General features: G+C 34.2%; 1 protein-coding gene across 6 annotated transcripts in view; it reads left to right on the top strand.

Annotated features, from left to right (window-relative positions):
• LOC126821976 (uncharacterized) overlaps positions 1-26426 on the top strand; it is a 113121-nt gene that overhangs the window by 68481 nt on the left and 18214 nt on the right. For 2 of the 6 annotated variants that reach the window (XM_050550657.2, XM_050550656.2), the window contains exon 3: positions 15468-15549. The gene's annotated coding sequence lies outside the window, so the exon portion shown is untranslated. Of the gene's footprint in view, positions 1-14910; positions 14940-15467; positions 15550-17845; positions 17864-19756; positions 22207-26426 lie in introns of those variants that run through there. The other 4 variants (XM_050550659.2, XM_050550661.2, XM_050550660.2 and 1 more) reach the window with 4 other exon arrangements.

Raw genomic sequence — 26426 nt, 5'->3', positions numbered from 1 at the left:
AAAAACTCTTTAAAACGAAGCACAATCTCGGTTCTTAATAAATTGCTTTGTTTCTTTCTCAGATGAAATAACTTATCACACATTTAGTTTTTGGGTATACATCATGGTGAAAAGTTTCAAGTATCAAGTTCAGAACAATGTAGATTTGTTTTATCTTTTAAAGCGCTTACGTAGGTAAATGTTTACATGACTATATCCTTGTATACAAATTATTCTGGGTAAAAAAATACCTGATTTATCTCTACTAGCAACAAAGCGGTTCGTGATTTAAAGATTATTCAAAATGAAATGGAGTTAAACGTCCTACTTGTTCCACAGCAACTGGGCTAACGAAGGTTTTTTTAGTCTTATCCGAAGGATTAGACATTGATCCTTGCCAGGCCCTCTGCCCGAAGCAGTGACAAGGGGGAACCCGATATCCCCGGTTAGTTAGACAGTGGCTTACTCACTGAGTCACCGCGGTCCCCACGATTATTAGAAATTAGAATCTCTATGAGTCTCAAGTAGTCTCAACCAAAAGAAAATAAATTGCATGGTGTAATTAGGTCGACATTCCTTATAAATGAATGTAATCTATTGTTAGTGGAAAATGGAGCAGATTATTATCAGTTTATATCAAGTAATTCGGTAGGCATTTTAATTATTAATGGTGTGTAGCATGACACAAAAGATCTATATTTTATCTGATTATGTTTTGTTAAAACACAGTAATTGAAAGTGGAAATACTTGTCGATTTCTTTCTCTTTTTTTTTTTTTTTTTTTTTGAAAATAATGGTTTAGTTAGATGGTAAGATATTGTGTACAGCATTGTCTCTTGTGAAAGCTCTATTAGATGTTGGTATTCCCCACTGAAAGCATGTTGAACGCTAAAATGCAAAATTTCAAGGATAATTCTCTTAAATAAGATCAGTTTTCAATGCAAGAAACGACGAGTCCAAACTGCACATCTGTATGGTGGTTTACTAATTCTGGAAGCAAGGCGATTCCCACTGATGACAATGTTTCATAGTTGAAATTATCAAGAACTCTTGCTCTTTTGGAAATCCAAGCTACTAAACTTATACGTAAACTAAGAAACCCCGGTGAGATAATTCTCTTAAGCTCAGTTCCCAAATCGTCTTCAATGCTTGGAATCCCACGAGTCTCAACTGTATACTTATGGCGTGGTTTCTAATTCTGGAGACAGGGCGGTTCCCAGTGGTGGAAATGTTTCGTTCTTGAAATTATCAAGAACTCAAGCTGGTAAACCAAGCTTTTACAAAGTTACGAGAAGCTTCCGAATATCTGTTAACTCATCTCTAAGCTAAAATCACTCATTGACTGTTTTCTTATTATTGATATCGGTCATAATATGGTGCTTCCCGGTGCATTATGGAAGACATATTCTTAGTTAGCGATACGTCTTCGTCAAAAACTGTTGACCGGGTTATTAAGAGCATAACGATTGAGTGAAATGATAATCAACGTTCTTTCTGACCACCGACCGGGGAAAATAAATCTCATTTATTTATACTAGCCGCGTTAATCTAGAGAATAGTAGTAACTAATTCAATCAAAGATTTATAGATTTCGTGTTAAGAGCATGCCACCTAGTGATATTAACTATGGGCGACCTTAGTATCCCACATTCAGTCACTCTCGCTTCTGACACTACCGACACCAGCTTATCCCTTTAAATTATCACAATATTTATCCTTACTGTGCTAATCCCAGATCGCTCTGATTTATGGGGATTAAGTGTTATTATAGCGATCAAACAACACCGACATTGATAATACTCTAGGCTGATCCATGCTGAATGTGATGGTCACTTGCTGAGCGATAACAAGGTGACCATTACTGTGTTTATTTTGGACGATTTATGGGTTAACGACGAATTATCGGACCATCTGGTCATTGTGAGGTGTTGACCACTAATCAAACACACCCCCTTACTCATAAAATTTATGACCGTTAATAAGAGTAAATGATTTAATTGGAGTTATTAAGGAATTCAAAGTTGTACACTGGGGATGCTTTAAATGCTAGGCTACGAGATCGTATATGGCTGCTTCGAGCCTGTGTTATGGGCCCTTTGTTCCAATATTTGGCTCCTTCTCCATATTTTGGGTTGTTTATCTCACATTGAAAGATTTTAGTATCGGCAGATGGTTTTAAATTTGTTTATAGAAGAACGATTGAGGTAGGTGTTTTTGTTTCTCGGATTTGAGTTGCTTCTCGTATGGCGGTTGCATTGAAGTTTATCACTAAGCAATGTCATTTGCTTTGTTTTTCACTGTCCTTTGAAATGTCAAAGAAGGATCTAATATCTTCGAAGAATAGAGGTGGTGATAAACCACCGTGACTGAGATAGAGGGCAATGGTAGAACATCTCTCGTTGGTTAGGGAATCGATGTGGCGCACTAACCAGGAGGGCGAGGTTGATCGAGAAAGTTCCACGGGATTTTGCAGCATGACTTCCGGTCAGTTAACGTTGGTGTGCACGTAAAAGAACCATTGACTTCACTATAAGAGTATGCCGTACCGACGCTGTCCGGGCAACATTTCCCTCATAGCAAAGTGTATAGTGTACACCTCTTCACTATACCAGTCGGTGCAGGAAGGTATTGCATGGAATCTCATTTCATCTCTATTAGATTTACCCATCCAAATGTGAACGCAAGATACATGTATGGCAATAGTACATTTTGTGTATGTATTTTAACACGCACAACTACATTAAAGCGATTCGATTTTTCTTTAAAATTCCCACAAATGGATGTATTTTATTCCAGACTCTCAGTATTATAAACATATATACATTTACACACATCCTTTGTATTAACGTTTGGACATGATGGCATAAACATATGAACATGTTAAAATCAGCAACACGCTGGAAACCATATTAAATATTCATGCTGCGATATGCATTTACATTTTGCACTCGTGTCTTGTCAAAATTATACTATATTTACCTTTCAACGGAGGTAGATCCACAGCTTCCAATGTTTCGGGGATAGTGCCTAAATATTTGGATTTTCCTTTAGTGACAATAAAGATTGTTTTAGTAACACTGCCAAACCACTGCCAATGTTTACAGATTTCCTGAATCTGATTTTCTCATCGATGTGGTTTGGCAGAATAATTTACAAGTTTTATTTCTATTATTCGAAAGTCTAGTTAATTTTTGTAAATTCAAAACTAGGATGTCCCTAGTTCAAATCCCAGCTTTGACCTAAAATAATTTTAATATTTACATTTTGATTAAAATACAAATCTATATTTCGTTTCGTTTTTTACACTTTCGATAGCCTCTACTACTGAAGACGGTAAAACTAAATAAAAAACGAAACGAAAAAAGGTCCCTCTGTTAATCGTATCGAAGAATGTTTCAAGCATAATTATCTCTTACTTTTGGGTAATGGGTTTGCTCGCTCCAATTTGCAATGCGTGTATCCCCAAAAAACCCTACTGATATTTATTGCTGTATACAGAAAGTAAGCTTCCTGGGCTAGAAATCATTTTAAGTGTTTGTTAAGTGTAATTTAGAAAATCCGCCCACAGAAATAACACAGAGGAATGTAAAATGTGACAGTAAAAAACGACTTTGTGAGATCTGTTATTATAAAATTCTCATTAGGTTTTATGTGATAAAGTAGTTTGTATATATGTAATGTTAACAAGCCGAGTAAAAACTACTGTAACTTATAAACAGTTGAAACAATAAATCTTCCGATAGTTTATACGATTTCAAGGCATAGTTTTTATCTTTATTGCACAGGATTACAACTAGACATGATTTGTCTGTGAATTTCTTTAAATTGCCATTTTCGCACACTAGACCACTCTGGTTCAAACATTTCTTAACATGTAGCGGCCATTTCGATTGCATTCATTTTCTTCATTGTACCATTCTTGATACCGTATGTAAAACATAATACTAATATTTTTTGTGGAAATGAACAATACGGTTTTCAAGGTATTCTAAAAACTACATTTTGTCGCCCCAACGCTTAAGTTAAGCTTAACTTTGTCTTAAATAAGTTGACTTACCTTGGCCGCCTGAACGAAGCGACTGAATACGTATGACTGACTGAAGTTGGTTCTTTAACGTGCTTCCGCTAAATTGATATGGCAGACAAGACTTAGGAGAGCCGAAGCTTCTTCTTGCATATTTAGAATATGATTTTGCAAGCTTTCCTCTTTCTATTTACGGCTTTAGGCCATACCTAACATGGAAACTAGCTTATATATGACCGTCTGAACGGCATATTAGTTTTAGAACTGGTTTGTGAGGTTGCTGGACTTAAAATGTCACCAAGTAGGTCTGTAATTTATGTGTAATCTTATGTTTTTAGAAGAGTATTTATACACGTGTTGGACACATGGGTTAAGATGTTAGAATCGTGTATATAAATTTATAATGTGAAAAGGTCATGACTTGCCCCCGAGGTTACTTTCATTTTCATACCTACTAGGAAACTATGTCTGATCCCGGTCCAACTAGTTTCTTTATCAAGAGAGGCGTGTTTCTTTTCCGTTTTTTTTACATCCGGGACAGAATTTAATTTGTCACACGTGTTGAAACGTAATCATGTTGCTGCTTGCTAAGAAACATCCGTGATAAATGTGTTATAATTTTGTTTCGTTTCTTATGGAAATTAAAATTGCGTTATTGAATTATAGAATCAGGAAATTATCGAATTAAAAACTGAGACAAATTTAAATGTCAATAGGTTTATTTGTCATCTGGCAAATGTTAATTCACGAAAATCAGAATCTTTATCCCAAAATCATACGCAAAGATTATTATATTTTATTGAAATGTTATTGCAGGGTCAGTCAACCCCATAATGCATGACCAGATAAAAAATAAATTACTTAGAGTATGTTTGCCCACGCTGAACGTTTTAACGTAGACTTCATTTCCCTTTTAATTTCCAACATAAATGGATCACAAAATGTCACATAACCTCAACAGTTGGAGGATAAAACAATAATAATTCTTATCAAGTTCCGGAAATGACGTAGTTAGTGGAACTTTTCCGATCGTAGAGACGTTTAGAGAGTAAAAACAACTTTGAACCCTGTTCAATATCTAATAGACAATAAGGAATAGGATCGCCTATGGGTTTTATCCGCCCCCCCCCCCGGTTTCCTCCCACTGCTAAAGAACCCCACTAACCATATGTTAGTCCCGAAATAACCTAGTTTGTGTCGAGTGGATGTTAAATCCCCCTCTCTCTCCCCCTCTCTTTCTCTCTCTCTCTCTCTCTCTCTCTCTCTCTTTTGGGGCAATCCTCTTTGAAAAAAAATCCCTAATGTTCCGCCAATTCATATACGATCGGCATGACATTTGTGTTGTTTGTCCTTGGACAATTGCACATCGATTGAAAGACTTCAAGTTTGGATAACTTGTCAAAGCTCCACGATGACACCATGCTCGGTTTCTGGTCCATAGTACCGCCGTACTTGTTTAGAATGGTTTTATTTTTATTGGATGAAAACCGTGCCGGTGATTGTTCTTTTCATCGCCACAAAACTGTTTTCAAGATCGTCGTCCCTACTTTGCCAACAGCAGTGGTATCTGACTTTTAAAGATGTATTAAACTTAAGTTATCCATGTCAAAAGAATTAGGAAGATATATACTGTATATATATTCACGATATGATCTCTGATCTTGACGGCTTGGCACAGTTTACTGGCTTTTATGTTTGAAGGTGCACGCTTTTTCACTCAGCATCGTACACAATGTATGTTCATCATAAACTAGAAATGCCAAGAGAATTAGGGAATATATTAGTTTCGCTCTTTTAAATCTGAAGTGATGTTTTTGAAAGACTGATAGTTTTATTAATGATAATTCTTCCAGAAGGTTCCCTGTTCAGAAATGTATGATAAAGAGTTGGTTGTAGCGCATGTCTAGTACGAACATAAACATTGGGTTTAAATTGTTAAAAAATGTAACTGGTATGAAATGTCATTGTTTTTACCTCAGGAATTAAATGAAATATTTCCTTTCTTCAACATATAAATGAAATGAAATAGGGTTTAACGCCTTACTGTTCTGCTAAGACTGGGCTAATGAAGACGGACATACGCTATACAGCGTGCTGCTATCGAATTCCAATTGCCAAGGGATACGCGGGACCTCGGCTTTTCGTCCCATCCGAACTACAATGCGTTTTCCCTTGCCAGATCATTTGTCCTGCACCGCTGTTTCAACATTGAAGATTACTTTCTTATATATAGCCGATCAGTGATATTTAAATAATACAATATTCGCTTCTTCGTTTTCACATTTGTAAATTACTTCTGTCTTATAATTTGGCTTTCACGAGAAGCGGTCGCAGGTGTTGTGTATAGAGTCAAAGTCTTAATAAATGAAATACGTCATGACTAATAGCTGATTGCATCAATGGCGAGGAAAGTATATAAAGGTTGCTTCAAAGAAAATAGATCGGAACAATGAACGGAAGTGACAGATTATACATTTAGAATAAACTGTCGACAAAAAGGTTCCATGCCATAAGCCATACAGTAGTTTAAGATGTTCAGGTAGCGTCGTATCTGAAGAAGGGGTCGGATCATCAATTAATTTGAAACTAAACAAAGGGGTGTATTAAGACAGTTTGATCATAACATGTGTTAGTATGGGTGTAGATGAAGACATAAAATGAAATGGGGTTTTAATTCCAACTTTTCTGCACCAACCGGTGTAATGAAGATGGCCTTTAGATGAAGTATCAGTCAGTATAATTCCTGGTATGATATTGTGGCTGTGTAAATATTGATAATTATAACAATGTATAATTTAGTTAATACTGGATCAGCTGTTGTTAGTTTGATTAGAGACCATCAGTAATCATAAAACCAAACATCCTGTATTTTACTAGCACAAATATAGCTCCATGATAGTATTGACGTTTCTTAAAACATTTGGACAATCACTGACTGACCATTGATACGTATTAATAGGATTAAGATGGTGATGCCATGCATATTTGAGTTAGAATCCGGTATGATCCCCACGTCCATGCTTCTGGATCCGATAATGCTATAATATAAATGCCCACTGATAATTTTGAAGCTAACTCGGACCCAGGTTTCATTCTAGCTCATGGAAAGCTTACGAAACATTTAGTTATTCTTTTACCCTACCAGTAAACGCTGGTAACCGGCGGATTTAACGGGGCGTTTGTCTTCATTGGAAATGCTACTATCAGTGGATATTTGATGCTTACTAACCAAATAGTTGAAATATTCAAACTGTAACACACTCGACTGTCCAATGTTTCATTTGTTCTTTTTAAATACACTTAGAGGGAGATTGGGGATTATTTATAACATTGCACGATTTTAACAATATGGATAATCCATCGGTGTATTGTGTGTGTGAATAGTTTTATCTAAAACCCGCTTCCACCGAGCTGAACCCATCTCTAGAGCAGACATTAAGACGTTGGACTTCGTCATGTTCAACGTATAACTATACCAATATTTTTTTTAAACGTGTGAAGGGAGGAAAGGAATACATTGCGCCGTTAATTAAAAGAAAAAGTCTGACCTTACAGACCGCTTCCCCCCTTGAACTAGATTGATTACAAGACGATTAAATTTTAATGAAATATGACTATGGTGGTAGCTGGGGGTGTCTATTTTACCTACCCATTTTCTTTACGTTACTTAACGTGCTAAATCAATTATTTCTCCCGTCACTTTAATCACTTTCAATCCGATTACACCGTCTGCCGTCGTAATAAAGCAGCTTTTCAAATCCTTTTTTCTCAAAGCGGCTTAAATATCGAAAGATGAAATTGCGAGTTAATTAACCTTATTCTAAGACGCAAAGCTAGCGACCGAAACTGTCCTAAGTATCTTTATATATAGGAACGGTAGAACTGTTTCTAATGAGTCAGAAGTTTTAAAACTATTAAATTATCTTGGTGGATGATTAGAAAACCGTCCTTCCTTCCGTTACTTTTTCATTAACAAATTTAGACAAATTACCTGCCTTAGATAACCGTCCTAGGAAACCGGTCGATTACAAATGACCATTTCAGAATTCTCAGAATCCCGGAAACGAAATACAAATCGATATAAAATCCAGACGTTTAATTCGTTTCGTTTCTTTACCCTGATTGACAGTTATTAGCTAACTAGCTGGTTTACTTATCGCTATAATGAACTATTGATTCTAACATAATGTGAATTTTAGCCAAATACACACGGTCATTAGAACTATATCAATGATTACACGGATAGATCGAATGATGCGCTTGATTACAACTTTCATTTCGTTTCGGTATGCAATCACTGTGATCTAGAATTTGTAGATTTAACTCAGCCAACCATCAAGTATATCAGCGTACTGGTTTCCACATGATTAGAATTTCTGGCATCATTTTCCCCTTCTTCAGATTAACCATGTATATAATGTTTTATCGGGTTGTATCACTATTATCCAGTGATCGAGTGTGTATACTAATCTGTCTCGAACATCCAGTATGCGAGAAGCGTGCTTAGATTTATTAGTTCGCTGTTTCTAGGGTACTATTCTGGAAATAAATTGACTAAACTGGCACATAGATTCAGGCAATCTCAAAATATCTTTTACAAGTTTGATTGATTAACAACCCACCGTCCCTGTTCCAAACTAATTACTCTCTATCATCGTTTATGGATTTGATGGGAGCTTGTTCCTGCCATTATTTAAAAAAAAATACCCTTTTCCTTGAATTATTTAATCAATCAAGAGAATATTCCGAGTACTTTCATTCGGGTCGAGAACATCGAATCTCGACATTGCGACCAAACTAACCCTGACAACTTTTGCATACACCATGTGATCATTGCGTAATGATTCGTTAAACGAAGCCATAATTTACACGCTTTATTTAATTCGAATCACAATAAGATACTATCCCTAATTTTTTCTTATCGCTCTGCAGTTTTCAATATGAGGTCATTTACTGCGAAATGATGATGACGTGTCATGATTTGTGTCCAGTATATCGAGCCTTGGACCTTATAATACAGGTCAATGATCGAACGTACATTATCAGGACGCTCTGAAAACAAAGCTATCGTCTGATCATGACCTACATTTAAACGCGTTGAAGACTGTCTTTTAATTGATAGGAATTATTTTCATGTTTGACTTTTTTTGATTAGTCAACGATTTTAATCAATCAAAACGGGAACAGTCACACAAGCTAACATTTGATACGATAAAAATTATACGATAGAAATAATTAAATTGTTTTAAAACATCAAAGGGGGAATGTTACCTGGATGTCAAGTAGTGTGGTTTCGAACGATGAGTTGGTCGGGTTCCATACCTCGTGGAATTTCTCCTGATTATCGCCCCCTACCCCACCGCTAAAACCCCAGTGTGACTTATTGAAATAAAATTGTACCGTATGTTAGATCCGAAATGACCTAGTTTGTGTCTCTGCAGTCTTTTACCCAGGGGCTGCAGGTTACAGTAATCTGTTTCTTTTGATATAATATATAGGATAGGTATTTTTAATCGGCCCATTTTCTGGAACGTTTCCAATTCGAAGCATACACATACCATGTATAATAGATCCTAATTAAGGGTTTATCAAGTACACAAAATTGAAAGGGCATGATCAATTTATTAATATAGTTCCTGCTAAAACAAAACACGAAGATTAACATCATATAGCTGTTGTGCATAATGCGGGTTATGCTTACTGTCTACATAAGGCTGATGACTTATCTATTTCAGAAACCAATGAGATCCACATTATCAATTCAGAAACTCATAATTGCACCTTGCTACATTACACGGACATTTTTTTTTTCTGTTAATCCATTCGTCAATTATTCTATTTCAATTCTATTTAAACCAGAAATAACCATGCGATCATTGTCTTCAACTTCCAATTAGCACCAAAGTTTAATTAGTTCTGTATTTTAATGAGAGTCAGGTTTTGTTTTATTTAATTATTTACATCTTGTCTTTGAACAGATATTTAAATAAAGGCATATTGAGATAAGGCAATGTAATTTGTATCCCTGAACAGTTTTAATTATTCATAATGACGTTGAGTAATGATCCCCAATGGTATTTGGGCACAAGGAAAATATAATTTAAAATGTCAACCGATACAATCAATTAAATAAAAAAAATATAAGCTCCATGTTGGAATTAGTAATTTCTCGCTTACGTACATAAATTATGATCTGACCTTTTTGTTGGTACAAAACATCGATCTTATAGTATTACTCAACATGATTACCTCCGCACAGAAACCGAAAGGGAATCCATGATTTTTGGACATGGGGGACAAACTCCAAAAGGCCACATAGATCTTGTATTGTTTTGTAACCTGGAATTGATTGCATACACTTGGTAATGTTTTTGCTGTTGTTTTTGTTCTTTTTGGAGCGGCGCTCTTCATATAAAACGCCTAAGACACCGCCAATTCAACTATGATCGAGATGAATCTTGGCAAACTTATACTTTGGTAAGTGCGGATAAGATTTTTGATATGCCGTCACAATTCCAAGATGGCTGCAATGACGTGTGCATATAGTTCAAAACAAATCCCAAGAACACTAAGCATGATCTACATGACGCACCACCACCGTCCCATTCTTTCTTTATTATTTACTTTGCGTGTTGTTCCAAAACTCTCTAGAAATATGTAACAAATATTTATTATCAAAAAAGTTAACTGTTCGTTTTAAATTTAAACACAAATTTGCCATTAAATTTGATTTAATTTATGTTAGATTTTTACCTGTATGCTATATGTGTGCTTGTATTTACTTAATAAACATTGCATTTAATAAATTAACGTGACCAAACCACGCCTGATATCACGCAACCATTTACCTTAACGTATTTTATAAATATGTTTAAAACAATTCTAAGGCGATGCTTGTGTGCATTTCGACAAAATCGTAATCAAACATTTACCATCATAGAAGCGGAATGTACATCAATATCTGTAAAATGTAGAGGGAGCATTCTTATGGCCCGTGAATAAATATCACAGAGCGCTTGACATCACAAAATTTCAAAACTAAAACATCCAAAATCCTTTTGTGATGGCGTCAGAAAACGATATACAAGCATACTTTTTGCATATTATCTGAAACAAGTGAGTTGAATTTTGTGTGGGAATTGTCCACAAAGGAAATCTGGAGACAAATACGCGAGTTATTAAACGTTCATCATAGCATGTTATATGGCGATATGTCAATAAACACAACATTCAATGTCAACATAATATTTGGAAGAATGAACAAGTGTATCGTGTTTTTAATACCGACGCTAAAGATTATTTCTCGCTTGTCTTTTTAGGAGGTGTTTGTACTTTGTAAGGCCGTGAAAAGTAAATGTTTGATCATAAATCCACTCCATTGCACCACCCAAATCAAATTGTCTCGTCTAGATATAGGAAGTGATCGAGAATGTATACCTTCGTTTCCTTATGTCTGTCTGTTTGAAATTTGTTAGATATTTTAAGACACGCTTTCATCAATTTGATTAAAATACAGATCTATATTTCGTTTCGTTTTTTTTTATACTTTCGATGGCCTACACTACATAAAGATCTGACCTGTTGTACTGGGCGGTCGCGTCAGGGGTCATACGACCGACTTTTGACCCTAGGACGTCAGATATTGATTAACCAATCAGCGTTGGTGTTTCTAGGGGTTTACCCACAGTTCCGTGCAGAGCACGCCAAGAACTCGCCGTAACAGACCGTTTCATTGGCTAATTCCTCACATCAACTAGAACGCCTGTTATATAACAACTCTTCCAGATCGTAGTGTTGTGAAGACAAGTAAAACGACATTTTTAACTATAAAAATGAAACAAAATAGGACCCGTGTTTTAATCAGATTGTGCTTTGATTCAAATTACAAACCACCGAGATAATCTCAAATCCAATCTTAAACCCAAGACTGTTTATGAACTTATTTTATCTGATCCTAGTCTATAATTATTAATATACGTAAGACTGGTCTGTGCTAAAACCCTACAATGTTTACGTCCGGTCCACGTTTGCTTGTTTGGGTTGTAAAACACAGACTTTTCGTCACTTGGCCTCATAAACCAACAATATGACTAGTATGATACGCGTATTACATTCTGAAAACATCTTCAAAAATAGTTCTTTTTCTTTAGAAAAGAATTTCGAGACAATATGACAATCGTCCTTTTGGCGGCTTAGGTTGGTGGACACAGGTCACAGGGTCAAATATTATGACATGTCTTGTAGAATCTTTGAGTTTTTTTCTCAAGCAATATGGCGATGTTTTAAAGGGTGTGTGAATTGTGTGTATTTATTGATATTGTCTTGTGGTAATATATTGACACAGGATGAGGTTTTCTGTTTATCACACTGGTCCGTTAACTCCATCGTCGTTATCTTTGATCTACAGTTGCTGTAACCGAGGAAATTTAATTAAGGGTGGGAGCAATTTTATTTTCAATCAGTAATTGTCTTTTTTTAAAATCGTTATGTTTTTCGAGAATGGCTTGATTCACCCATTCTTAATTTGTTTTAATTCTCAATAAATACGGCAATATCAGACTCACAGAATTTGATCTAAATTTGTCATAATACTGCTTGATACATATTAATGTGATATTTTAAAGGCACTTAGTAACTGGACAGAACGATAAACTATAAAACATACTTATGGAAAACAGCTACTAAATGGTGTTAGTGAGCTACTAATTTATTTGAGAGACGTTTCGAAGAATTTTCACTCACCGCTCTTAGTTTGATAACGTTGAGGCAATACTCTTCGAAACGTCACCCAAATATATTAGTAGCTGTTTTGCATAAGTATGTTTTATAGTTTATATTTTAATGTGGATTAAACCCTGGTCAAATCAACAACATTCTTTAACATCATTGGGACGCTACCCTCGTCTTATTTAAATGGTATTCTTACGATTATTTTATTAGCTTAGTAACAAGATAATAATATATGATTTAAATTAATTCCGTTTTAATTTTAAGATTTTAAAGAAGGTCTCAACACTTGCAATAAACTAAATACCAGCAAAAGCAACTCCTTGTTGCACTGCCTGTTCAAACAATTTATACCTCATTGCTTGATTAAATGGTATTTGTATAATGATATACGTATATAATTAGTTACCTAACATAATAATAATATATGATTTAAATAAATTCGGTATTTATTTTAAGAAAATAAAGGGTCATAACACTTGCTTTAAACTAAATACCTACAAAGCATAACTCCTGGTCGAACTGCCTGTTCAAACAATACTTATAACGATTCTGATACTCCACGGACCTGTATAATACTCAAGATTCAATTAGTGTTAACTGTTTCCAATTTCTATACTCAGAGACGTCTTATTCTTATATTAATCCACAGAGATCTAATATAACGCCACCCAGTTTACACTAGCTATTGCCAGTCCTGCTTTAATAAATTGCTCATTGAAACCTGAAATAATATTGGTCAAGTCTAGTCAAGTAGCAGATTGGTCCATATTGTACTAGAATGACCAGTGTCCGAAATAGCCACGGTCTATTGTTGTAGAATTAAGAAGTGGTAAATGCTTTATTCGAGTCTGTAAATCTGAAGGGTTTTAGAGACGTGTTGAAGATGAGGTTATGAATTGTATTAAGTTAATTATGTTTTATCGTGGACACTTAAAACACTTAATACAGTAACGTCTGTCTATATATTGTTATCATGTAAATTCGACTTAACTGTGGGGTGGGAAAATTGGTCTTAAAGGCACTTTCTTGAAGAAACGTCGAGAGTATACGAGGTATAAATTCTAATTAACATTCTGTAATTAAAGCTATAAGTAGTGGTGATACCGTGCATTAGGCATATCATGCTCAATCTTTATTATTACACTATTGTCTGTATCTTGCTTGATATTTGCGTCCAAATTACGGGTATTAAGAGATTTCATGATTATTATCTGGATTAATCAGATGGGGTGTGTATCATCGGTAATATTTACTACTTTCATTTTTTTTATAAAGCTACATAATTTTGCATTAATCGTTTCGTCATTTCTACCACCTTATTTCTTAAATGTTAAAACAGACATTTCTTCGTGGTCTTCTGTCGAACTGTTTCTTTAAAGACTAAATTCGACCAGTTCCTGGCTCTACCTTTTAACGCGATTGTGTAGTGGGGTCAAAGTATGCCAATTAAAACCATCCTTATAACACCTGCTAGTGTGGGTTTTATAACCTATAAATATACATTACATACACTATATATATGTCACACTGTTTTATGTCTTATAAACCCACACCAGCAAGTTTTCATTTATATACACTGATACATTTCTGAATCCTTTGATAACAGAAGCTATAATTATGCTGCATGCCATTGTGGAGTATAATATTTGTTATAATTATTTTCATCAATTCAAAAGTGTTAGTCGATAGCAGTTATTAATGTTTCAAGTGGGATTCTACCCAGAACACATTTTCTAAACATTATATACAACTACGTCATCCTCACGTTTTGCATCTGATATTCGACGTTTGTCTTCAATTGGATGGCAGCCGTTTAACTGGTGAATAGCTAAATATTATACCTGATATACCTACGTGACGTCGATACATGTTTTTGAATATTCATATACTCATTAATGTCACTTTCGGTTTCGTGACATTCAATACCAATCGAGCTAAACCTGTTTATTTTGATATGATAATATCTTAAAATGATAATACGTGTATGAATAATTATGATTCATAATGCAGTAGATATATTTCCGTCTTGCCTTAATCTCCGGGCGGTTGGGTGTTCGAAAAGCTGCTCTTTAGATCATAAGTTCTGTCATTGACAAAAATGACGTGGTTTCGACCCTAAGCCTGTATGTCACAAGGAGTAGTGTCGTCTACCCAACCGCGTGAGTTTTCTCCGGGTCCTCCGGTTTCCTCTCACTGTTAAATCGCGGTATGTACACCTGATTTATTGAAATATATCCGTACTATATTATGTTAATCACGAAATGACCAAGTTTGTGTCAAGCGGACTTTAAACCCATTGCCCCCCCCCCTCTTTTCACAATCTTGCCAGGTAATTAAAATCAAGCCCGTCTTCATATTTTATAACGGAAAGCATACCTGTTCTATTCGTCACGAAACTTGTCATGATAAGCTGTTGCGATGATACTTGTAATAACTTTTCTTGTATTATAATTTCATTTATTAAAGTGTGATTTTGACAGTAAATATGAGATTAGAGGATGGGAATTTGTGTTGTCTTAGAATGTTGCCAAATGGGGTTTAACGATTGTGTAATGTCTGCTATTGATTCATTCGTAAAAGGAAGTAGTAATATTATGGGTTGAAAATGTCACGTCTGATTTGACACCTTCAATGTCAATAATATGACACCCATTACACTATAAACTATGACATAATATAGACGGTAATTATTTAATATAATATATATATTCAAATAACGTATTGTTTATTTTAGTTTATGAGCGTGAGCTGAAGACACAGATATTATAAAACACAAGTTTAGTGGAGTTTATTTGGTGAAAAACAATCTTCATAAGGTAAGAAAAAATATATAACATCTTTGTGCATGGACTTTTTTACCATTATCATATTTTTATATTTAAAAGTTAATATTGTTCCATTAGCAACACAATTTCCCTAGAGTAATTTTATATAATTGTTCTCTCAATACCATTCTCAATCGTATAAATTCTTCGGTTTTACTGAAGCGTTTTGATGGAATTTGCAGGCACCAAATGTATAAAAAATGTTATCGTTTTCATTTAAAACAATGTAATATGTATTTATAATAAACGCGCCTCCGTAACCTATTAGTTAATCCGCTTTACTGATACGTAATCTGAAACTAATGTATTTTACCATCATCTTTAATCTTGAAAGAATAACATCCATTATTTAAAATAATGATTTATAGGTATTTTTTTATGTAAGATGTTGTAACATAAGATCAAATAAAAAAGGAATGAACTTTCGACAGAAGTAATTTATTTTCCCAACACTGGATGTAACAAGACGTTGTGCCTGAATACAATATCTGATAGATTTTAGGGCCATATACAGTCTATAGCTAACTTACCGAAAACTGTAATGATCATGACGGCCATTTGAATTTTACATTAACTTCTAATTTGGAATATATCACACCGCCAACTTTATGGATCCGAGATAAATATATTAATTATCTGTGGGCTAGTACATTATTTTATGTCTATTTGCTGGGGTGGGGTGGGGGGTATCGGGTCATTGGGATGCTCAACTAGATTATGATATATTGTATATGCTTTCAATATGTGTGTACCATCTGGCCTTTTCCTCTTTAATACTAAGACTGCCGCCATCATTAGCTTGTAATAATGATATGCCTTTTCGTCGAACATAATTTATCATTTATTGGTATTATGATTCCGTAACACGACTTCGTCATCTAATAAGAATCGGGTTTACCTGACAGAAACAATTTGTCACTAAAACAATGCATCCTGTATATTAATGAATGTACAAAATCGGTAATGTACGTTACGAAAACCTATCTAACCACTGGAGCCAACATGATGTATTTGATTTGATTCGGTAGCTAGAAGGCCTCTCATTAATTTACTGAGAAACATAAACTTAATTACTCGCCTGAAGGTAATGTGTATTGTTACTGGATCTGTAAGTGATGGATCGTTCTGAGTAATCCGAATGACAGGTGACTAACTTGACAATATACCTGTCCCTATTCTTTGATGTCTTATGTCACGTGCAGCCGTTACGATGTTTGACAAGCTTTGCGTCACTGTCATCAACGAATTAGATAGTTTTTGATAACATCATCATCATTGATGAACTAATTACTGTTCACCTACGAACATTTCAATAAAATTGTTTTCTTTCGTTTCGGTTAATTTTCCAGTTTGTACAAAAACGGAACGAATTATTAAAGTTATTCAACCAGAGCTAAGTGTCTGAAGCCTATGTAATTGTCAACATTTTGTTGCGTGTTTTAAATTCACCATTCGAATTAGCTGCGTGTGTTATTAAAATTCAACTTTTGAATTAGCTGCGTGTGTTACTAAATTCAACTTCTAAATTAGCTACTAGATTCAACTTTTCTGTGTTTTAATTTGTGATTATTTAAACCACCTTTGTGTGTGTTACTAATTTGGTTTTCATTAACTACTTTTTATTGCCATATGTATTCAGAAAAGTAGGACGTTAAACCCCATTTCATCCATTTATTACTGTTTTTATTAGTCACGTGTATTTTGATTGATTACCAATATTTATCACAATAATACTAAACTATAGTCATTGTTTACTATAGCTACTGTCAATCTACTAACTTATGACTACATGTACTTATTTACATTTACTCATAAATTGAAATCTGTCAAATTACTCATTCTATGAACCCAATAGTTCTACGCATCAAAATTAATGTATTTGGCATGTGGCGCAATTGTGCAACTCATTTGTGAAAAACGTAGATTATTTTGCATTTTTATTCTTCTCTGAAATAGTATATAAGTTTCGAAATACTGGTTATGTGATATACGGCTGGTAGATCGCGTGCTTCTGTTATAAAGGTAAAGAACAATCCAGCCATTTTTTTACAAATTACTTACAAAGTCGCGGGATTGTTGATTTGACAAGGTGTTTATTTGCACGAGGAATACAGTTGACCACCATTACATTTTTTATGGATTATCATGCTTACTTCTGTCTTAAAGTGTGAAATATATTCATCCTGTTGTGGGGTATCTTCTATAAGAGATTTATAGTGTTGATATAGTCATAACCTTTACAAGGATTTAACCGTGTCTTTCCCTCTTGAAGTATCATCAAGATCAGAAGTTTCCTGTTATAGAAGTAAGTTATTGCCTCTTGAGACTTCAGAATAAAATTTAGAAAAGAACTATAAAATTAAATAAGTGTGTTTGCTTCTTGTGAAAGTAATGAATTAATTAGAAATGTTTTATAAGAGAATCTTACTTAATGGTACATAAAGAAAATTCATGGTTCGTAAAGAATATCTTAATTCATGGTTCGTAAAGAATATCTTAATTCATGGTTCGTAAAGAATATCTTAATTCATGGTTCGTAAAGAATATCTTAATTCATGGTTCGTAAAGAAATTCACGCCTTATGGATTGTAAAGAGAAGTTTACTTCGTGTTTTCATAAAGAGAATCTCACTTTACGGTTTCTAACAAGGAAACCTTACTTTATGATTCTTACTTTATAGTTTATATAGAGAATCTTACTTTCTTGCTCATAAAGAAAATCTTACTTATTGGTTCATATCGCGAATCTTACTAGGTGGTTGATAGGAGAATCATACTTCAGGATTCGTAAGAAAATCACACCTTAGGGTTCATAAAGAGAATCTTATTGTAGGGTTCATAAATAGAATCTTACTTTAGCGTTAAATCTTACTTTAAGGTTCATAAGAGAATCATACTTTAGGGTTCTTAAAGAGAATCTTACTTTAAGGGTCATAAAGAGAATCTTACTTTAAGGTTCATAAAGAGAATCTTACTTTCATAGAGAGAATCTTACTATAAGGTTCATAAAGGGAATCTTACTTTAAGGTTAATAAAGAGAATTTTACTTTAAGAGAATCTTACTTTAAGGTTCGTGAAGAAAATCTTATCTTTAGGGTTCATAAAGAGAATCTTATCTTTAGGGTTCATAAAGAGAATCTTATCTTTAGGGTTCATAAAGAGAATCTTACTTTAGGGTTCATGTTGTTACCCGATTCCTGATTTCAGTGCATATTATATTGCAATGCTTCAGTGGTTTACGTGTTGCCAATCTATAGATAGATATATTTACATGTCAATGATTATGGTGAATATCAATTATGTACTGGATATAGGCAAATTGAAAATATACATCTGTAGCCTTTCTTATATATAAATACATATCAGACATAATGGCTCATTACACATACAACTATTAAAAAATATTGCCTAATAAACATGTAATTTGTATAAAGAGACGCTTGAATGATTTTAATACATGAAATTATGTTAATCATCATCACAAGCCGCTGCATCTTCTATGATGTATTACTTCCCGTAATGCATTACTTGTGTACCCCTTATTTCAATTTCACGCTCTTGAATTTACACGTAGCGGGGTGAGCAGGTTATAAAAGTAACAACAAAGAATATTCGTCCAGAGACTGTGTTGAAAAGGGTAGAATATTAACGGAAATACCTTTAAATGTATAACACTAGGTACACTCTTTGCCCTCGTCAGTGACCCTGCTCTCAGAAAATGTTTAATTTGAAAATGATTGACTTATAGGTCCTTGATGGTACGCTATTACAATTTATTCCACAATAATTACATTTCTTCTCATTAAAAGATTAGGTTAGACATGTTTTTCCACAAAAAATATTTGTTTAACAATAACCCGATATGATAACCGATAAACAGCACATCGCCTTCGTTTTGTTACTGACACATCATGAAAGCTCTCCGTTAATATTTTTCTCAAGTGGAAGTGATATTGTTTGTTTTTGGCCAGGGAATTACTAGCAGTCTTAACAGCTCTAAACCCTGTTTAAATACGCCAGCATCATCTTAATACCTTCAAATAACACGAACCGATCAACTCTCTCAAATAAAAACATTAACAGACACAGACAATTTCTGTAACAGGTAACAACACTCCATTCCCTTCGTTGGGTCGTCAGGTGAACCGGTCAAACCAACCAATCACAAATCCCCAAACATGTGCAAAAGGGATACACTCTTTTCAACCACGTGCTGTTTGCCGCGCTTCAGATCGATCCGGGTATCTAATGTACATTTAATCATATCTCATGACACACGAGCTTTCACGAGACTGTCAGTCAAAGATTTATTGGGGTGATTAGTCGGGTAAACGAGCGTCGACAAAACTCGCGGGAGAAGGACCTCTAGCGGTAGACGATGGTCAAGGGATGTCCAGTCGGGGAGCGTGCTGTAACAAGTCAGTAGTAACAATAACAGTGGACAATACGGTAGTGGTCACTTCAGCTCGCGTGTGGCCATCAATGAAACCAGATACAGTTAACGGAACTTATAAGTATTAACTAAAAGTGCTAATAGTGAGACAGTGGATAAAGTGTTAATAATACATCCGTATTTACTTAAATTTGATACAGTAGTGATGCCGAGATAAGAATAACGCTGTGATTTATTGGCAATAATCAGAGATTAAAAACAAATATTCGATACCGTAATACTTTTCAAAATTTGATACTGAGATTAGTTTTGTTACTTTTATAAGATAGTGGTAACAAGCTTTGATATTGATTGATGTTATTTTGAATGCTGTTTCTAGTCATAAACTTGACAAAGAATAACTTCGTTTTGATTAACGTTTATTGGACCGTGACTTATGAAAGATTTAATTGTGTTTTGGCCATTCCGCATCTTTGGATTTGTCATGCATGGTTCCAGTATAGCACGGGCGATCGTTAAAATCAATTTACTTCAGCTTATGTATACCATTAATAGCAGGAATCTTCTTCATTAATTAATTAACGGTGATTACACAATCAAGCGAGACAAACTATTTCAAAGAACGTGGTTATTTAGAAACGTACCAGTGCCGCAGATGAATTTGAATATTGAAGACACTAGAAAGGTTGAATTACGTATCATTCTCACGAATTGCTTGTCACGAAACATCAAAGCATTAATTCGTTGAAGAAGAAAAAATGATTTTATAAATGAATTGTGACAGGCGTACTCTATGATAAGGAACTAAATATTTTAGATACGAGAGTTATTGGAAAGCGCTGTGACAGAACATTTCAACTAAACGTGACAATATTAATCATATAACGGAATACACAATATTGACAAAGGGTTTTTTAGCGGATTCTACGACAGCCTCTAGTAGATTAGCAGAAAAAAAAGCTTTTTACTACTGAGCCGTAAATGTGTTTTAAACAAGATTTCAGATGTAGTCTCTATCAGCCTTCGGGACAAATCATCTCAAAGCGATTAGTTTTTAAAGGTTTAGCGGCTGACTTCTTCATTTATTATAGTGTGATAAGATTGTTTCATAGCATACTGTCGTTTTTGTCTGTACTCACCCAGTTTGATATCACGCTCTTCTTAAAGCAGAGATATATACGACCGTTCGGAACATGGTTGAACTCTTAATAGTATTTAACTCTTAATAGACTGAAATGTGAACTTAATGAAAGTCAATTTGTCAGAATCGGTGTTAATAAATAAAAGAGTTTTAGATTGTTTCACAACGTGTGATGAGTGTTATTGGACAACTATCTCGATTATTTTGAGAACTTTGTCGCGGATGAAGAGCTCAGACGAAATTGATAAAAAGTTACTTACTAAGGAGATTTTTTTAAGATATTTAAGACGGTCGGAATATATAGACTTGAATACTGAGTTAAAGCCAGGACAAATCGGTGTCTGTAGAATTATATATTTTGTATAAACACATACAAAAAATATACAGTTATGTTACTGGATAATTGATACCATTGATCCTTATAGGTTAATGTAATTAGTGCTAATGATAATTACATATTAATCACACTAATTACTGTTGTTATAACAGTCAGCATATATCGGTTAACAAATATCACCATTATTTTTCTGATGAAAAAAAAAACAACCATAAACACTATTCGAGTTAATAATATTTCTTAGTTTAGACCGTGGCAGATGCTCATTGACAGTTAGATCATCCGTTTATCTCGGAACTGGCTCAGGTGTTGTCGCTGTGAGACATCATTTGTTACAAGCAGGCCAACCCACTATGATCCATGTGTGTTATTTATATACAACTTATTGAACAGTTCTGTGTTTGTTACATGACATATGGCATCGATTGTCTAACAAAACTCTCATATAAAACAGATTCTTAGTTTGCAATTGCAAAGTTCTTGTGGGATTTATTGAGGTATGTATATATACTAACGTTACATGGACATACCGGAAAGTTGCTTGGGCATGTTAAAAAGATAACTCGCAGTGTCTTTCTGCAGTCTTTATCCTCCAGTGAAACAGCTCTATAGTTAGTAACTTTATGGCATTATAACAAGTCGTGAATATTTGATGTACGTAACGGTTCTATATAGACATGTATAAGTAATAATCCGGTGTGATTAAATAACAATACTAAGTGAATTATATTAATACTTACTGTACTGAGGATCTAAATATCAAGTTTGAAATTGATGGGTAAGTTGACTTTATCATATTTTAGTTATATTATGTCTTTGTCTCTCGTACAGGTTTGAGTTTGCGAAACTTGATTGTTTTGAAATTATTGAGTTTGTGAAACAGAAATGTTTTAGAATTCTTGTGTCTCGGTACCCGTGAAACTGAATTATTTTGATATTATTGAGTCTCGATATCTCAAAATACGCACATGTAATATTACAGATGTTAGGACCAAATCATTTGTAAGTGATAAAACGACTTCATTAAAGGGGACTATAATCAATGACAAACTGCGATATCACTCTTGTAGGGAGCGGAAGCATAACCCCAGAAGAAGAAGAATGACAAACTTAAAGTTTTAGCTTAATTAAAATTACATGACAGGTACACTGAACACACCATACAAAACACATACATGCCTATATTCTAGGAACCCAAAGGATAGCTTAATTATACACTTGGATCTATATGACATCTGAGAGCACTATATGACTTCTAGGAGAATATATGAATGGAATATGATGGATAACGTAGTTCATACAGTAAATATTATTGACATTAACGTATATAACGAAGTTATTATTTACCTTATACTGGGTCATGTAGGTTTAATATAGATCAGTCATTCAGTAGATATTGATCCTTACTTTTCATATCACATGTACTTGTATGTTTCATGTGACCCAATTGACAGCCTATTAACATTCTTTGTTATGCAAATGAAGATTACTTTCTACTAAATAATTTTTGCATTTTGAGTTCAAGTCCAACATTTCACACTTCATACTTAGCTGTAAGTAGAGGCATGTGTCGTGCGTGAAAGGGGTGATTCTAGAACATCTGATATCACTTTATGTAAAGAATTCATATAGCTGACGAAAATTTCATGGTACTTTATATGTAATACTCGAAGTCATTAAATCATAGTATATTAGTATATATATATATATATTGTCATCGTCATCCCCATTATCATGGTGATTCTAGAACATCTGATATCACTTTATGTAAAGAATTCATGTAACTGACGAAAATTTCATGGTACTTAATATATAATATTCGAAGTCTTTAAATCATAGTATATATATTGTCATCGTCATCCCCATTATTATCGTAAGCATCACGTGTAAATTTATGATATACATATATATATAAAGCTTATGTATGTCATTTTAATAAACGAATTTATGACATAAATGGGATAAATGTATTGCGTTCCGAAAATGACCCGTATATATAATACTTTCAATAGTATAAATACTTCTCTAACAACCCATATGGCTTGTTCAGTATATATAAAAAAATTAAAAGGTTATGTATCTACATTAAATAATTCAATTCATGTAACACGTGTTAGGAATTTGCTTACAACTGAAATGTTCAACTATTATATCAATATTTCAATTATTGATTGATCTAAATATCTTCTCTTTATATTTTAATTGAAATTTACATACAGCTGGCTGTGCTGTTGTGGGCGTTTACTGTTCAGTATACATTCTAATGATTACGTATATGTAAATGGTGATAGGGTCTGAGATAAATGAGGGTCGCCTGCCCAAACTTATGGACATCTCTCTCTCTCTCTCTCTCTCTCAGTATGACTAAATGATTGTTTTCTAGTCCCGATGGGTTCGACAGAGGTATTTAACCCTAGGCCTGCCCCAACCAATTAGGCGAACATCCTTCCTGAAGAGAGATAAAGAGGGATTGAACTCAACGTCTTATCAAAATCCAGAACAGCTTTCTTTTTGTCTACCCTTTCTTCAAATTCCAACTGCTAAGGAGCTTTTTTTTACACTACTTGGTGGCTCAGTGGAATTCAATATAAGAGTAGGTCGTAGCGGCTCTGTCCGGGCAACATTTCCTTCATAGCACACTGTGTATGTCCTTCTTCATTAGCCGAGTCAGAGCAGAACAGTAGGACGCTAAATCCCATTTATTTTCATTTTATTTACATTGCCGCTCACAAGTAGGAACCGGGATTTACCTGGAGGGAATATCTGGTGTGTTTCTGGTTGTATAATGGCGGCAGTGATCTCATTATGTACAGTTTTATTCAATATTTTAAACAAACAGAAAGTTGAGGTTTTTCAAAAACGTAAAAATTTCCATCTTGGCTAATTTATCGCCTTGCAATCATGTTAGTCGCAGTATGATTCACATTCATTAGACGTTTTCTGAAAAAGATTTATGAAAAAAATTGGCTCAAAAAGAAAATCATGGCCATAAAGAGGAAGTTCTTAGCTGAAGATGTTTACAATTTTCAATAGTTTCTCGGCAACATGCTGAGGTATTATTCCCTGAACCTAACAACAGAGTACACAGCTATTGTGTAATTTGAAACCAGTTTAAAACCAGAAATCGAATCATGAAACTCATTAAAAAGTCTTTTGGTTGTCTCTCGTCCAATGATTAGCGTTATTTCATCAGATATGAGCGTTTTCAACTTGACAACCCACGGAGAAAATTAAAACTTTGTACTTTTTTTCCCCTTTCATCCATGAAATTTAAAATTACGTTTTAGTTCTAATTTGGGAAGAGTTTCGCTGTATTTTATATTCCTTTGATGCTATTAATGGGTAAATTGGTTGCACGGCTTTTAGCACCCTGTTGCTTATATGGTGAAATAATGGTTATTACGTCAGAGATCAATATACCACAGTACCCTCGTAATGGCATGTTATATACCATGGTTTATGAACACGTACATTATATCTATCGTGATCAACTGCAATAACCCAGGAGTCGTTAACTATAAAAGGGTCATTTGTATACCAATAACTACTAAATCTTATGTATTAATAGTCATAATTATTATACAGAAATGCATAATATGCACGTTTTGTATTTGCTACTGTATAATGTCAAAACATTTATCTATAGAACAAGCATGTAACATAACTTTGAAAACATAAACAGCTAATCAATAACTGAATAATAAAAATCAGACATCGTTATTTTCTTTTATTGAAAAATATGGAACGTGCTTGCCTTTAACGATTTGTTTTAATAGATACGTGTAAATCTATGGGTTTATCATCAGAGACTTGGTTGTTCAAATTGTATGGGTAGGTACTTGATATAAATAACTTTCTTCAATAGATATAATTTGTAAAGGGTTAGGAAAAGCGAGATAACTGTGAATTAGACACTTCTTTATACTGTATTTGTATTGTGCGTTAATCGATGCGTTTTAGTCTGTGGCACGCCCCCATAACAAATCATACTTATAATGATAATTGTACGGCTATTCTTCCATTCAGCTTGTTAACTTCGGACATTGTCGTCGTTAAAGGGATACACCCAGTAGAATAGAAAATATGGGGTTGGTGTGAAGTGTAGGTCAAAACCATGGACCTTATAATACATTATAAGATCCATGGTCAAAACAAACTTGATAATTGTGAGTCAAGGCTGTGAATCCGATGGCTAGGTCACCCAGTCTTTTGTAATCATCTGTATTTTACATAAATAATTTCCAGATTGTACATCTATAGACATTTCATAGGATTATTAAACATCTTTTGCTGTTCTTACAGTTGAAAGGGTGGGAGGGGGTGGGTTCTGGTGTAAGCTTTGGTCTTCATTGTAAAAGCAACCTAACTGAATAAAGTTTTCTAAGATGGATGACGCGCTTTAGCGACAGTCTGGCATTGTTCACAAAAATGAATAGACGTGTTATGTTCCTTATAAAGGAAACAGCAATTATCTTTGCATGATTCACACTTCGTCGCTTTCTTGTACGTGCACCGACAAACACGTGTTTAGTCCCGAACAATGCAAATGCATTTTTATAATAAATCAATGATTGAGAACTTTTTAATTTGTTATCTTTAGCGTTTTTTTGTATAATTGCTGTCAAGCAAATAATTTGTTCACTATAATGACCCAGGATTTATCTGAATATTTTATGAAGTTTTGATGAATTGGGCGTAGGTTGTCTGTCAGTTGTTTGGTTTTTGTAAAAGGAATAACGTGTATTCTCTAAACCAATAATTAACGAAAGTGTTCTTCGGTATTTTAAACTTTCCAAACAAAAGAATATGCCATGTACAACATCAACGATTTAATTTTCAAACGACATTGATATTTGCTTTGATATTTTCACTACTTGACTTCATTATTCAAATCTCAGTCAGTTTATCTTTTAAAGAATCGGAGTAATGGAATTGAAAACATATAAGATCCATGCTTAATACTGATCAGCCATCAAAATCAGCACTTTTATATTTCAG

Source organism: Patella vulgata, chromosome 5 (assembly GCF_932274485.2).
Source record: "Patella vulgata chromosome 5, xgPatVulg1.2, whole genome shotgun sequence".
Classification (NCBI taxonomy): domain Eukaryota; kingdom Metazoa; phylum Mollusca; class Gastropoda; family Patellidae; genus Patella; species Patella vulgata.
This window is presented reverse-complemented; position numbering and strand designations above follow the sequence as displayed.